We start from the raw sequence: 15,817 nt of genomic DNA on the forward strand, positions 1-15,817 counted from the left end.
CAAATGTACAGAGCAGGCGGCATGTTAGTGTCCAAAGGGAAGGGCATGCCCAATGTCCAAAAGGGAAATTGGCTGTCCCATAAACAGTGATGGGTGATATCAACTTTCCCACAGTGCCAACAGAGAGATTGTGGGGATCTGGCCATAAATCTCCATCTCATCCCTGAATTCTCTGAAGGAACATTTGGTTCCCATCCTATTTACCTGAAAACCTTGGTGATGCCCAGGAGGAACACAGTGAAGTCTGTGGGTGCAGCAAGAGATAGGACTCTTCAATGCTTCTTGTATCAGATCATGGATAATTGATAGGGTTGGAACCTGCAATTGGAAGTCTGGGTAGGCAGCTGGAGAGTAAATACTTCCTTTAAAATACTCTATGGAGTCATTGCAACTTTGGTATTTTTTTGGATCATGTGCAGAGAGAGGTAAATTTGTTGTGCTCTACCTGATGAGCACATCTTGTCCAAATTACTAAACAGAGTTGATACAATGTTCACACAGGCATAGAAGAAGCTGTAATTATGAAAAGACTCTATAAAATGCAACGGAATTTGGGCCAATGCAGGGTATTTATTCATCAACAGCAGGAATAATGGCTGAAGCTCTGACTCAAAGTCCAACTCATGTGATGATGGGTGGATTGAAAAATGTAGCTTCAATGACATGGGGAAACATTTGACACAATTGTGTAACTTCAGGGCAGCAAGATGTTATACTTATAGAAAGTAAGATCACACATGGCTAAACAGAGCACAACAACAAGCCAAAATAGAAACAAACAATGTTTTCAAATAGAAGAGGAACAATAACAGGAGATGTAGTAGGCCAGTTCCATAGGCCAAGTCTAATGTTGGTGATGGGAAGAGGTGAATCAGCCAATACCCTAGCTTATGGAAGGACTGTTCAGAAGCCTGATAAAAAAAGAAGCTTTTGGAGCAATATAAAGACATGTGTAAAGATTTACACATACGCATCAAAGGACACCAAGCAAACCAAAATCCAATACTTGACCCATGACACATTCAGTAAAATTGAGGTGGAGAAAGACAAATAACTGCAATGATGCACATGCAAGCTATTATTGGAATATCACAGAATGTCATAGTCATAGAGAGAGTGATAGAGACATAGAGCACTAAAACAGAGCCGTCAGCCCCCATTTACCAAGAATCCACTCACTCTAATCCTACATCATTCTTAATTGTTATGCTCCTGATATCCTTACACTCACCAACATACTGGGACCAATCAACAGCAGCCACTTAATGAGGAGAAAACCAGAGCACCTAGAACATACAACATCATTATGTATCAGTCACTATCAATCTCTCTGCCCTCAAGAATTCTCTTCACTAGGCCTGCCCCTAATTATTTCCTCAACCACCCCCATTCCTACATTCCTTCTCAATCAGCACACTGCATCCACCCAAACATCTACTCTAAAGTCTTCCCTGTGACTTTTTCCCTGCTATTCCAAAATTGATTACCTGTCTCATTTCCTCATTGAGTTCCTGTCTTTGCAAAGGCATAAGCTCAGGATCAAAGATCTTTGTGCAAGATTTGCAGGGTAAGTTCTGTTCAATTGTGCATGATTGCTTTAAGCTTTGTGTACAGTGGAATAAAAATCCAGTGGGATCTTGGGAAAACATGTATGAGGCCATCTATATGGTGGCTCAAATTCCTCGCCCATTATTATCTGTGCAGCAAAAAGCTGGAGTAACTCAGCGGGACAGGCAGTATCCCTGGAGAGAAGGAATAGGTGACATTTCGGGTCGAGACTTGTGCAGTCTGAAGAAGAGTCTCAACCCGAAACGTCATCTATTCCTTCTCTCCAAAGAAGCGACCTGTCCTGCTGAGTTACTCCAGCTTTTTGTATTTATCTTCAGTTTAAACCAGCATCTGCAGTTCTTTCCCACACAATATTGTATGTTTATTCATTACTGTGATTTCTTACATTCCAAAACAGCTGAATTATTCTGAATTTGTATTAGAGGAGCAGCAAGGACAGATGCATATGTTTCGCTTCCTTCTCCTCCATCAATTCCATCCAAAGACTGGCTTCTAACCTATGTATAACAATGTTTTGGTCACCACCAATAGCCTGTGACAGATTAACTATCACCCTGAATGCCACCAGGAATCTTCAAAAAACATCTATGCTACTAGTATTTGTATTGGTTTTGTTGGCATGACAGTGGTTCCTGACCAAGCAGTCACCATAACAGCGAGAAACAAACAAGAAGATATTTCCAATGATCGAGTAGATGTGCAGTGCCATTAAAATTTCAACAATGCCAACTAGACATATAATATGTTTATGTACATCTAGCCAGGTAATTATTTTGGAGAAGTGATGATTGTTGTTTTTTTAGGTAAGTAGAAGTCATTCTGTGCACAAATGCCATTGAGATGAATGCCTAATTAACCTCCTTTTGATTAAATTGGTTGAGCCAAGAAATATGACACCAGGAGAACTCCAGATGTGATATTTTGTTGTGTACATGGACTGTTTTGAATTTATCTCCTGTGAAGTGTGCTGCAATATTTCACAATATTGTTGTTGAATATTATAGCAAAGAGGTCCTTCTACAGTTGTACCGGGCCCTGGTGAGACTGCACCTGGAGTACTGTGTGCAGTTTTGGTCTCCAAATTTGAGGAAGGATATTCTTGCTATGGAGGGCGTGCAGCGTAGGTTCACTAGGTTAATTCCCGGAATGGCGGGACTGTCGTATGTTGAAAGGCTGGAGCGATTGGGCTTGTATACACTGGAATTTAGAAGGATGAGGGGGGATCTTATTGAAACATATAAGATAATTAGGGGATTGGACACATTAGAGGCAGATAACATGTTCCCAATGTTGGGGGAGTCCAGAACAAGGGGCCACAGTTTGAGAATAAGGGGTAGGCCATTTAGAACGGAGATGAGGAAGAACTTTTTCAGTCAGAGGGCGGTGAAGGTGTGGAATTCTCTGCCTCAGAAGGCAGTGGAGGCCAGTTCGTTGGATGCTTTCAAGAGAGAGCTGGATAGAGCTCTTAAGGATAGTGGAGTGAGGGGGTATGGGGAGAAGGCAGGAACGGGGTACTGATTGAGAGTGATCAGCCATGATCGCATTGAATGGTGGTGCTGGCTCGAAGGGCTGAATGGCCTACTCCTGCACCTATTGTCTATTGTCTATTGTCTAATCAGCAGTGCAGAGTAAAGCATTCCTCTGTTGCATATGTATTCATAATAGATTTTTGGAATGTAAGCAAGGGAAGGATTATAGGATGTGGCCAAAGATGACATTTGTCAAGATCTTATTGAATAGCAGCACAGGCTTAAGTCTCTGTATGATCTGCTTTATTCTTAGCAATAGAATAGGTTCATAAAAAAACATAGAGGCAGGTAGTTGAGTTATAGAGAGCCTTAGAAAGTACAAAATAGTAATAAAGTTGTCATGATTTGGATTTTCATGTAGAACTGTTATTATATCCACCTGAAGTAATCAAGGTCCCCATGGCATTTGGTTGACTGGCATAAAGCATGAGCTATCTACTGAGGATTATGCAGTGCCAATGACAGATAATAAACCTTTAATCATAGCTCCTTTACATTAAAACAATGAAATAAGAATTGAGCTCATATATTCTCATGTTCTTCATCTGTGCATCAGTTAACCATCTAGTTCTGAAATGAATTATGATTTTTATAGAATGTTTGGAAATAATGTAACACTAATTTTAATTAATATTAATGAACATTCATATCATACATCAGCAATACTGTGAAACCATCTTTGAGATTGAAATCGGTGATTAAATGTGGATTATCTTACAAGAATGCAGAAAGGATTGGACATCAATGTCTTCCGACTGATTAAACAGGAATACTTCATCCTGTGCTACTTCCCTCGACTTTACAGAAGAAAGAGGCACCAGCTACAGTTATAACTTTGATATTAATCATCTCTGCATTCGTGTCAGATAATATATATTTTTCCAAGCAGCGTTTATTTTTAACCTTTTGAAAGTTTGTACTTGATCTTGAAGCCTTGTGGGGAAAAAAACCAATTGTTATCTGGTTGTCTGCCAAGTAAAAATGGGGATGTTGACTGTAACAAACTTTCCATGTCATATGCTACAACAGACACAACTAATTCTCAGTTGCGTTCAACCAGTTGTGTTCAACTGAACAACCTGTTCAGAATATAATATCTTCACACTGATTCTAGTTCTACAGTCGGCATTCAGATAGAAATAACAATTACAGCAGCACTATCCACCGTTCCCCATCACATTGCTGCAAAAGATGACCAATGTTAAATCAAGATAGGTGATGATGCTGGAAATCTGAATTAATAACATAAAATGTGTAACAAGCAACATCTGTGGAAAGAGTAAAACATGGCTCACCATGCTTTTCTCTCCATCATGGTTGATGGGGGTCATTCATTCCATTATTTTATTCATTCCATTTCCTGTAGTTTTGCTCTTACTTTTGTTCCTTTCACCAATCCTTTCTCAATGCAATTCCCATGTAATAGTGAGAAATGCAACAAGTGCCCTATTAGCTTTTCATTTCCAGATTCTTCCAACTTCATATCTCTAAAGTTTACAATGTGTACTTGTCTTCATTGGAGAAATTAAATGCAGGTTACATGACCTACTTACAGATCACCTACTCAGTTGATAAGCATGCCCTTGAGCCTTCAGTTGCCAGTTACTTTGACTCTTCATTCCATTCCCACTCTGACCTCTCTGCCCTTACCCTCTTCGATTGCTCCAATAAAACCCAGCACAAACTCGCGGGATGGCATCTAATCTTCCGAGTAGCCATGTTACAACACTCAGTGAATCAACATTGAATTTAATATTTTCAGATAACCAACAACATTCTGTTTTTCTCCAGAGATGCTGCCTGATCCGCTGAGTTACTCCAGCACTTTGTATAGATCTTTGGTATAAACCAGCAACTGCAGTTTCATTGTTTCAACATTTTCAACACAGTTCCAGCATTGTTTTTTTCTTTCTTTCACTCACCTCTGTCCTATTTCATCTCATTCATCTCCTGCCGATGAATCAGCTGAAGTTCACCAGCCATCATCAACCTTGGCTGGCCAACACCTTCGTTGCTTGTGTCATGAAATCTTCCCTGGTCTTCAATTGAATTGAATTTAATTGAATAAGTTTATTGGCCAGTTATGTACACATACATCTCGGACCTGCAGACCCTCAGCATAGGAGCACCGCAAGATTGCGTACTCTCCCCTCTCCTTTAATCTCTCTACTGAACCTCCACAGACTCCTCAGTCAAGCTTCTCAAGTTTGTGGACGACACAACCCTGATTAGATTGATCTGAGATGGGGAGGAATCTGCCTACAGACAGGAAGTGATACAGCTGGCGTCCTGGTGCCTTCGTAACAACCTGGAGCTCATTGCTCTTAAGACAAGGGAATTGATAGACTTTAGGAGACCCCGCCCCCTCCCTTCCCTCACCATCAACAACATCACAGTCACATCTGTGGAGGCATTTAAGTTCTTTGGAACCATCATCTTCAAGGACCTTATTTGGGGGGGGGGGGGCACCATCGACTCCACAGTCAAAAAGGCCCAATAGAGGAAGTACCTCCTGCGGCAGCTGAGGAAACACAATCTGCCACAGGCAATAATGGTCCAATTCTATACTGTCATCGTAGAGTCTGTCCTCACCTTCTCCACCATGGTCTGGTTTGGCTCAGCCACTAAGCATGACATCCGGAGGCTGCAATGAACAGTTCAATCAGCTGAGAAGGTTGTTGGCTGCAACCTTCCTCCCACTGACGAACTGTATACTGCAAGGGCCAGGAAGCGAGTGGGTAAGATCATCTCTGACCCTTCTCACCCAGGCCACAAACTCTTTGAAGCACTTACCTCTGGAAGGCGACTCCGGACTGTCAAAGCCGCCACAGCCAGATATAAGAACAGTTTTTTTCCACGAGTAGTAGCTCTACTCAATAACCAAAAGTCTGTAGCCTCTTTTTGCTCTGGTTTATTTCATTCACATGTTTAAGCTATAATGTTTTATTCTTAATGTTTTAATGTTTTACGCTTTATTCTTAATTGTTTACTGTTTGTTCGTGTTGTTACCTGCGAGTGGATCACCAAGGCACATTCCAATGACAGACTTTTCGATTACAGACCATTTCAATCATAGACTTTTCCCCTTCTCTGCAACTTAAAACACATTTGATTTCACGAAGTTCCTAGTCCTGATGAAAGTTCTCCGCAGATGTTGGCGGACCTGCTGAACATTTCAAACATTTTCTGTTTTATTTTTAATTAAAAGAGAATCTGTCCATATTAGAAAAAATTCCAAATCCTCAATCATACACTAGTGTTGATGATTGTTGAGACTTTTGAATGCCACTAATTCTGTGACAACTAGTGGTTTTAACCAGATTAATATACATAGTATAGTAAACAAGCATTGTGACAACCATTTATATCTGTCTTTATTGCTTCTTCAAATTATGTCACATGGAGCATGCCCTGTCTTGAAAGTGTTAGAAACAGAAATACAGAATACAGAAACTGTAAGGGCAATTCCTGAACTTGCCTTGATATTTACTTTTAAATCAACATTACATCAAAAGTTTAGGCTCATTCGGCACTCATTATTTTGTGTTTGACTGTACTATTAACAGAGTGAGCAGTCACTTTCAAATCACTAATATATCCAGATATTTTTGCTAACTTAAATTGAGTAGTATTTTAAATGTTTCCCAGAATTTTTACGCCATTTGATTGTCAATGGTTTTCCATGGTTTTGGCACATTTATCTCAACAATAGGTGACAGTTCTTCATTTTACCTGCACTTAAATCTCTCATATGGCAGGCACCACAATTAACCTTTGTAAATCACAACCTTAGATGTACAGTGCATTCAAAAAGTATTCAGACCCCTTCACCTTTTCCACATTTTGTTACGTTATAACCTTACTTTAAAATGGATTAAATTCATTTTTTTATCATCAGTCTGCACACAATACCCCATAATAAAAAAGGGAAAACTGGTGTTTAGAAATTTTTGCTAAGTAATTATAAAGAAATAACTGAAATATCACATTTACTTAAGTATTCAGGCCCTTTACTCAGTACTTTGTTGAGGCACCTTTGGCAGTGATTACAACCTCAAGTCTTCTTGGGTATGATGCTACAAGCTTGGCACACCTGTATTTGGGTAATTTCTCCAATTCTTCTCTGCAGATCCTCTCAAGCTCTGTCAGGTTGGATGGGGAGTGTCAATGCACAGCTATTTTCAGGTCCCTCCAGAGATGTTCGACCGGGTTCAAGTCGGGGCTCTGGCTGGGCCACTCAAGGACATTCACAGACACAAAGCCACTCCTGCGTTGTCTTGGCTGTGTGCTTAGGGTCATTGTCCTGTTGGAAAATAAACCTCTGCCCCAGTCTGAGGTCCAGAATGTTCGGAGCATTCATCAAGGATCTCTCTGTACTTTACTCCATTAATCTTTCCCTCGATCCTGACTAGTCTCTCAGTTCCTGCCGCTGAAAAACATCCCAACTGCATGATGCTGCCACCACCATGCTTCACCGTAGATATTGGCCAGGTGATGAGCGGTGCCTGGTTTCCTCCAGACGTGACGCTTGGCATTCAGGCCAAAGAGTTCAATCTTGGTTTCATCAGACCAGAGAATCTTATTTCTCATGGTCTGAGAGTCCTTTCGGTGCCTTTTGGCAAACTCCAAGCAGGCTGGCATGTGCCTTTTACTGAGGAGTATCTTCCGTCTGGCCACTCTACCATAAAGGCCTGATTGGTGGAGTGCTGCAGATACAGTTGTCCTTCTGGAAGGTTCTCCCATCTTCACAGAGGAACTCTGGAGCTCTGTCAGAGTGACCATCAGGTTCTTGTCCACCTCCCTGAACAAGGCCCTTCTCCCCCGATTGCTCAGTTTGACCAGGCGTGCAGCTCTATTTAGAGTCCTTGTGGTTCCAAAGTTGTCCCAGATCTGTGTCTCGACACAATCCTGTCTCGGAGGTCTACTGACATTTCCTTCATCTTCTTGGCTTGGGTTTTGCTCTGACATTCACTGTCAACTGTGGGACCTCATATAGACATGTGTGTGCCTTTCCAAATAGAAACATAGAAACATAGAAAATAGGTGCACGAGTAGGCCATTCGGCCCTTCGAGCCTGCACCGCCATTCAATATGATCATGGCTGATCATCCAGCTCAGTAACCTGTACCTGCCAATTAATTTAATTTACCACTGGTGGACTCCAATCAAGTTATAGAAACATCTCAAGGATAATCAATGGAAACAGGATGAACCGAAGCTCAATTTTGAGTGTCATAGCAAAGGGTCCGAATACTTATGTAAATGTGATATTACAGTTATTTATTTTTAATTACTTTGCAAAAATTTCTAAACACCTGTTTTTGCTTCTTCATTCTGGGTATTGTGTGTAGATTGATGATAAAAATGTTTAAAATTGAATCAATTTTAAAATAAGGCTGTAACATAACAAAATATGGAAAAAGTGAAGGGGTCTGAATACTTTCTGAATGCACTGTATATTGGTTTAAATGTGGAATATCCTAAAAAATATTTGAAACGTTGTTCTGACCACATTGCACACACCAAATCAGTAAAGATTGGCACGCCTACATTTGATTCATTTCCTTCAAATAATTTAATATACTATGCTGATGCACATCAGTCAATGTGATATTCTCCATTTGGGTTGAAGGAGAAAACTAACAGAGAAAAAAAATACATTAAATTCTTGCATCTGATTTATTACTGGGCATTGAAAAACATTTGGTACCATTGCATAAACTGTTTTGCTTATGGACAGTATTACACCTTTTTGTAATTAACCTCTGCTATAATATTCTGTGGCCATTTACTGTGTTCATTGAGGGAAGCAGAATCCAGGTACAACATGCAGGGTGGATCTGAAGATGCTGGTTTAAACTGAAGACAGACACATAAAGCCGGAGTAACTCAGCAGGTCAGGCAGCATCTCTGGAGAAAAGGAATAGGTGATGTGTCAGGTAAAAACATTGTGAGCAAATGCAATCACTGGAGAACTAGAAAAAGGTGGGTGGAAGTTATACTACAACAACACACACACCTGGGAAACGATGTACAGTTCTGAGCATCAGAATTTAAGTCAAGTCAAGTATGTTTGATATGCACTAACAGGACGATGAAATTCATCAAAGATTATATTATAAGACACGAATTTACACACCACTGGTTCTAATTTTCTGATGAATTGTTAAATGAACTACATTCAAACTTTGAGAGTGAATATTGGCTGTACCGTCCAAGAATAGACAGATAATCCATGACACTTAATTGCACAGTCCAAAAATCTATCAATAGCCTTGAACTTATTCAAGGCAGGAGCATCCACGGCTTGAGATAAACAATTAAATAGTCTATAGAAATAAAGATATTTATTTTCATCTCAGTCCCAAAGTGACCAATATCTTTTTGTAAATCTCCAATGAATCCGACAGAAAGTGCTTATCCAAATCTTAAGCATATCTTTCTCTGTTATCTTTTTTTGTTTGTGTATTTCCCATTTCCTTTCTCTCAAACTTAAGTTTAGTTTAGTTTAGTTCAGTTCAATTTAGTTTAGTATAGTTTAATTTAGTTTAATTGAGTTCAAATTGCATTGAAATTGGCGCTTCGGTCTTCCGAGTCCACGTCGACCATTAATCACCAGTTCATGATTGATCCTGGCTAGATTTTAACTTCTGGTCATGTGAGTGGTTGAGTGGGGTTGACAGAGGTCAGGAACTCAATATTTTCATGGAAAATTTCTGCAGGCAGTTTGCCCGACCAGAGGGAACAATCTCTCACCAAGTACTTTTGCAATCCTATGCATAACAATAAGGTCTCACTTCATTTTTCTGAATACAAATTGAACGTAGACAAATTCTGCTTAACAACTCTGATTAAAACAAGTCCCAAAATTAAATTGTTATTGTATTGTTACAATGTTGTATAGTGTAAACTGTTATTGTAGTATCTACAAAGCACATACATTCTTCCCTGCCTATGAATATCAGAATTGGGTTCATACTCAAGGTGTGGTCTCACCACAACCCTGCACAATTGCAGAAACACTTTTATTTAAATACTCCTATGGCTTTGTTATAAAGGTTGACACATACAATTTGTCTTTCCTAATTGCTACCTTTGAAAATGTGCAGTTCTTCTTAATAACATGCACAATCTCATAGTTCTCCATATTGTCTGCCTTCTTGCAGTCACTTAGCCAGTTGATATATTTTTGCAAACACTCTAGTTCACCTTTTTGTCTCACTTTGCATTAGCAGCATCCTTGGTTATGATACATGCTTTTATTGAAGTCATTAATATATATTGCAGATAACTAATACCCAAATACATCCATGTGGGATCTTAACAGTGATGCCTGCCAATATGAAAATGAATCATGAGTGATTTATTCTAAATATCTGGATTCTATCCTTTCACCAAACCTCTAACCCATATTAATCCATTGGGCCAACTATTAATGGCATTAAACCAGTTAATCTGAAATGAATCCCAGATTTGCCCACATATCCTCTGAATCTGTTTATACCAGTAGATATAGTGGGCTAAATCTAGTGTGGGATTCTATGTTTAGATACTATTTCACATCAGACCTGGTGCAACTTTCAGCTAGGTTTCTTGGCTTGTTGACTCAAAGCTAAATGGGAAGTTATAGAGTTATGCAGTCAGAGAGTCATACGTCATGGAAACAGGCCCTTTTGGTCTAACTCATCCATGCTGACCAAGGTGTCCCATCTAAGCAAGTCCCATTTTCCCATGTTTGGCCCAAATCCCTCTGAACTTTCCCTATCCATGTCCTATCCAAATGTATTTGAAATGTTGTCATTGAACCTGACTTAACTCCTGCCTCTGGCAGCTCATTCCACATGCCCATCACCTTCTGCGTAAAAAAGTTCAGGTTCCTATTAAATCTTTCCCTTCTCACCTTAAACCTTTGCCCTCCAATTCTTGATTTCCTGACCCTGGGGAAAATACCCTGTGCATTCAATTTACCTGCACACCTAATGAGTTTATGTACGATCATTCCCTTCATTGTGGACCAAGAAATAAAGTCCTGGCCTGACCAACCTGTCTCTAGTACTCAGGGAGTAATTGAGTCCTGCTGAGATCCTCATCTATTGTTTCTACACTCTTTCCAGTTTAATAGCATCTTTCCTATAGCCAGGTGACCAAAACTGAACACAATATTCCAAGTGCTACCTCACCAATGGATCATACAACAGCATCCAAACTTCTTTACTCAAATGTATCACAAAAAGCTGGAGTAACTCAGCGGGTCAGGCAGCATCTCAGGAGAGAAGGAGTGGGTGACGTTTCGGGTCGAGACCCTTCTTCAGACTGATGACCCCCTCCCCTGACATCAGTCTGAAGAAGGGTCTCGACCCGAAACGTCAACCATTCCTTCTCACCTGAGATGCTGCCTGACCCACTGAGTTACTCCAGCTTTTTGTGATACCTTCGATTTGTACCAGCATCTGCAATTATTTTCCTACACAACTTCTTTACTGAATGCCCTGACTATGAAGATCAGTGTACAAAAGCCTTTTTCTGAGCACCCTGTCTACCAATGAACCACTTTCAGGGAACTGTGTACTTTTACTCCTGGGTTCTGTTCAACAACACTGACCAGGTCCCAACTATTCACTGTGAAAGTCCTATCTTGGTTTTACTTCACAAATGGCAGAGTCATAGAGTTATAGAGTCACATTGTGTGGAAACAGGTCCCTTGGTCCAAATTGCCCCTACCGACCAGCCTGGCCCCTCTGCACTTATTCCACTTGCCTGTGAAGGGCCCCTATCCCTCTATACCTATACAAACTACACTGAAGGTATGCTAGAAAGCATACTGTGTAGGAAAGAACTGCAGATGCTGGTTTAAATCGAAGGTAGACCCAAAATGCTGGCAAAAAAACAGCATTTTATGTCCACCTAGATAGCATGCTGATTGGTTGCATCATGGCCGGTTTTAGAAATTAGAGGTTTCAGACATGAAGGAGGTTCAAATGTTGGACATTGTCCAGGTACTGACCTCCCCGCTATTGAAGTGATCGGCAGGAAATGTTGCCTCAAGAAGGCGAGTGACATCATATCATATCATATCATATACATACAGCCGGAAACAGGCCTTTTCGGCCCTCCAAGTCCGTGCCGCCCAGTGATCCCCGCACATTAACACTATCCTACACCCACTAGGGACAATTCTTTTTTACATTTTACCCAGCCAATTAACCTACATACCTGTACGTCTTTGGAGTGTGGGAGGAAACCGAAGATCTCGGAGAAAACCCACGCAGGTCACGGGGAGAACGTACAAACTCCTTACAGTGCAGCACCCGTAGTCAGGATCGAACCTGAGTCTCCGGCGCTGCATTCGCTGTAAAGCAGCAACTCTACCGCTGCGCCACCGTGCAGATAAAAGGCACACACCGCATTGACCACACTCTCCTCTTGCTGCTGCCATCAGAAAGAAGGTACAGGAGCCTGAGAACACTTACCTTTAGGTAGTAGAATAGTTTCTTCCCTTCCACCATCAGTTCTTATATCACTGTGCACAACCCTATATCAGCAGTGAAACACTACCGGCCTTATAGACAATAGACAATAGACAATAGGCAAATTCAATGTGATCATGGTTGGTCATTCACAATCAGTACCCCGTTCCTGCCCTCTCCCCATACTCCCCGACTCCACTATCATTAAGATCTCTATCTAACTCTCTCTTGAAAGCATCCATAGAATTGGCCTCCACTGCCTTCTGAGGCAGAGAATTCCACAGATTTACAACTGAGTGAAAAAGTTTTTCCTCATCTCCGTTCTGAATGGCCTACCCGTTATTCTTAAACTGTGGCCCCTGGTTCTTGACTCCCCCAACATTGGGAACATGTTTCCTGTCTCTAGCAATAATCTTATATGTTTCAATAAGATCCCCTCTCATCCTTCTAAATTCCATTGTACAACTTGTACAACTACCTTGTACAACTATGGTTGCTTTATGTATTTTCGTTTTTGATTCAAAGATCATTCATAAATGAATCATTCAATTTATCTAGAATAACTGATCATTTATCATCTATTTATTGTTGTTTTGCCCCCAAAAACATTTCTACCAACAGCAATGAGATAATGAGGAGATAATTTGTCCTGTGATATTGATTGAGAAAGAAGCACGGTCCAGGAAAATTGCCAATGTCTCCTTTATGACTGCATGGAAGGGAAGTCTTATAATAGACAGCAATTCCCCTAGTGCAGTAATTCCTGTGCTGTAACTCATGTCTACAAATCTCTCAGGTGATGGTTGAACCCACGCTTCTAATCAGAGACGGAACTAAAATATAAAAGATGTTTCAGGCTGTTGTGAAGATGTTATTTCCTTTTGTAGGAGAAACCTAGTAACAGGAACTTCTGTTTAGAAAAACAGAAAAGGGACAAAATATTTTCTTTCAGACGATTGTATTTGTCTTTGTTCAAAGATCAGTGGAATCAGTGAAAGACACAAATTTGTCTTTGTTCAAAGATCTATGGAAACAGAATATTTGAATATGTTTCAGGCAGAGGGAGATAGAACCTTGATATGTAAGGGGGTCAGATATTACAATGGGTAACAGGAATGCTGAGTTGAAGTTACAATCAGATCAGCCATCATTTTATTGAAAGACAGAGAGGCTGATGAGACTGAGGGCCCATTCTGATTCTAATTTGTCTAAAGAAGAATCCTGACCTGGAACGTTATTTGTCTACTCCCTGTCAGATGCTGTCTAACCTGCTGATTTCCTCCAGCACTTTGTGTTTTGTTGTAATTTGTATGTATGCAAACGTGGAGGGCATACTTGTGCATTCTTGTGCAAGCAAATCTTGGTTTAAAATCAGGGTAAAAGTTCTGTGTACAAATTCTATCCCTTTATAAAGACCTTCCTCTCATCTTACATCTTTTTTTCAATATCCATACCATAGGAAAAAGTTTCTTACTATCTAACCAATCTATGCCTCTTACAATTACATATAGATGTATTGGGTCACCACTCAGCCTCCTTCACTCCAGGGAAAACAAACCCAAATTGTCCTATCTATCCTCATAACTAAAATCCTCCAATTCAGGCAACATCCTGGTGAATCTCGTGTGCTTTTCCCAGCATTACCTCCTCCTTCCTTGTGTGACTCAAATCACTCCACTTTCCATTTATCTTTTGAACTTCAAAAATCACCTCTGATATTGCAATTACAAATTGCTGTGTCTGTGCATATAAACAAGGTTATTTCATTCTTTATCCAAATCAACTTTTTTCATACCTCTGCGCCAACCAGCATAGAATTAAAATTTCTGCTTAGAATAAAGAGCTCACTTTGCAAAAAGAAAAAATGTTCTTCTTGTAAAAATATTTTCACATAGAAAGTATTTCAAAGCATATGATTTCATCACCCTGCCAGTTGTCCTTTCTGTTTATACTTGCAAACAAAGCTTGTGCAGATATTTATAGATTAATGATCATACAGATGCCTGGTCTCCTCCCCTCCCCCTTCCCAGTACTCCCTCTATCCCCTACCCAGTTCTCCCTATCACCTCCCCCTTCCCAATTCTCCTTCTATCACCCTCCCCTTCCCAGTTCTCCCTCTATCACCCCCTTCCCAGTTCTCCCTCTATCACCCTCCCCTTCCCAGTTCTCCCTCTATCACCCTCCCCTTCCCAGTTCTCTCTATATCACCTCCCCCTTCCCAGTTCTCCCTCCCTTCCCCTCCCCCTTCCCAGACCTCCCTCTATCTTCCTGTCCCCACCTATATCCTTCCTTTGTCCCGCCCCCCTGACATCAGTCTGAAGAAGGGTCTCGACCCGAAACGTCACCCATTCCTTCTCTCCTGAGATGCTGCCTGACCCGCTGAGTTACTCCAGCATTTTGTGAATAAATACCTTTGATTTGTACCAGCATCTGCAGTTATTTTCTTACATACAGATACCTGGAGTTCCTTGCTATGGTTTACACTTTGATGGCTCAACAGCTGAACATCTGCGATATTCTTCGCTGAGAAGAAAGGACCAGATGTAAGGTGTCTGAAACTTCTTGCATCCATTTCTGTCATAGATCTGAGCTGCTTCAATAATATAGAATTGTCTTCTGTCACAAGAGAATGAAAATAAAATATTATTTACAATCTGTTGCACTGTTGCTTCAAAAACTGCTATCCTTTGCAAAATTCTGATATGCTCATTGATGTCCCTTAAAAATTATTTCATCCAGAAAAATAAATACACTACATTGATGGGACAGACTGAAGACTCATGATAAATATTTATTGAAAATGTATCTGTGATCAGCATTACGTAAGATTTTTATGTTTACTTTAATGCTAATAGAATATTTTATCATCCTAAAAATAGACCCGGTCGAACTGAAGTTATGCAGAAATCAATAATAATGAAAGATAAAATATTTTCATTGTTGATTGGAGGCTGTGAAACAAACTGAAGACTGTTCTTGTTTTATGTAGTATCATGTTAATAGAATGTAGAATAGTACAGCACTGCAATGGGACCAACAGCCCACAATGTCCATGCCGAAGATCATGCCAAGTTAATCTCCTCTCCCTGCACGCGTTTCGTATTCACCCATTCTCTGCATTTCGATATCCTGTCCAAAACCCTTTAGATTGCTACTATTGTGTCTGCCTCCACCACCTCTCTTGGCAGTGCGTTCAAGGCATCTACCACTCTCAACAAACATACTCTACACTTCAAGTATTGCTCCTCTGAC

The sequence above is a fragment of the Rhinoraja longicauda genome, chromosome 15 (genome assembly GCF_053455715.1).
Source record: "Rhinoraja longicauda isolate Sanriku21f chromosome 15, sRhiLon1.1, whole genome shotgun sequence".
Lineage (NCBI taxonomy): Eukaryota > Metazoa > Chordata > Chondrichthyes > Rajiformes > Arhynchobatidae > Rhinoraja > Rhinoraja longicauda.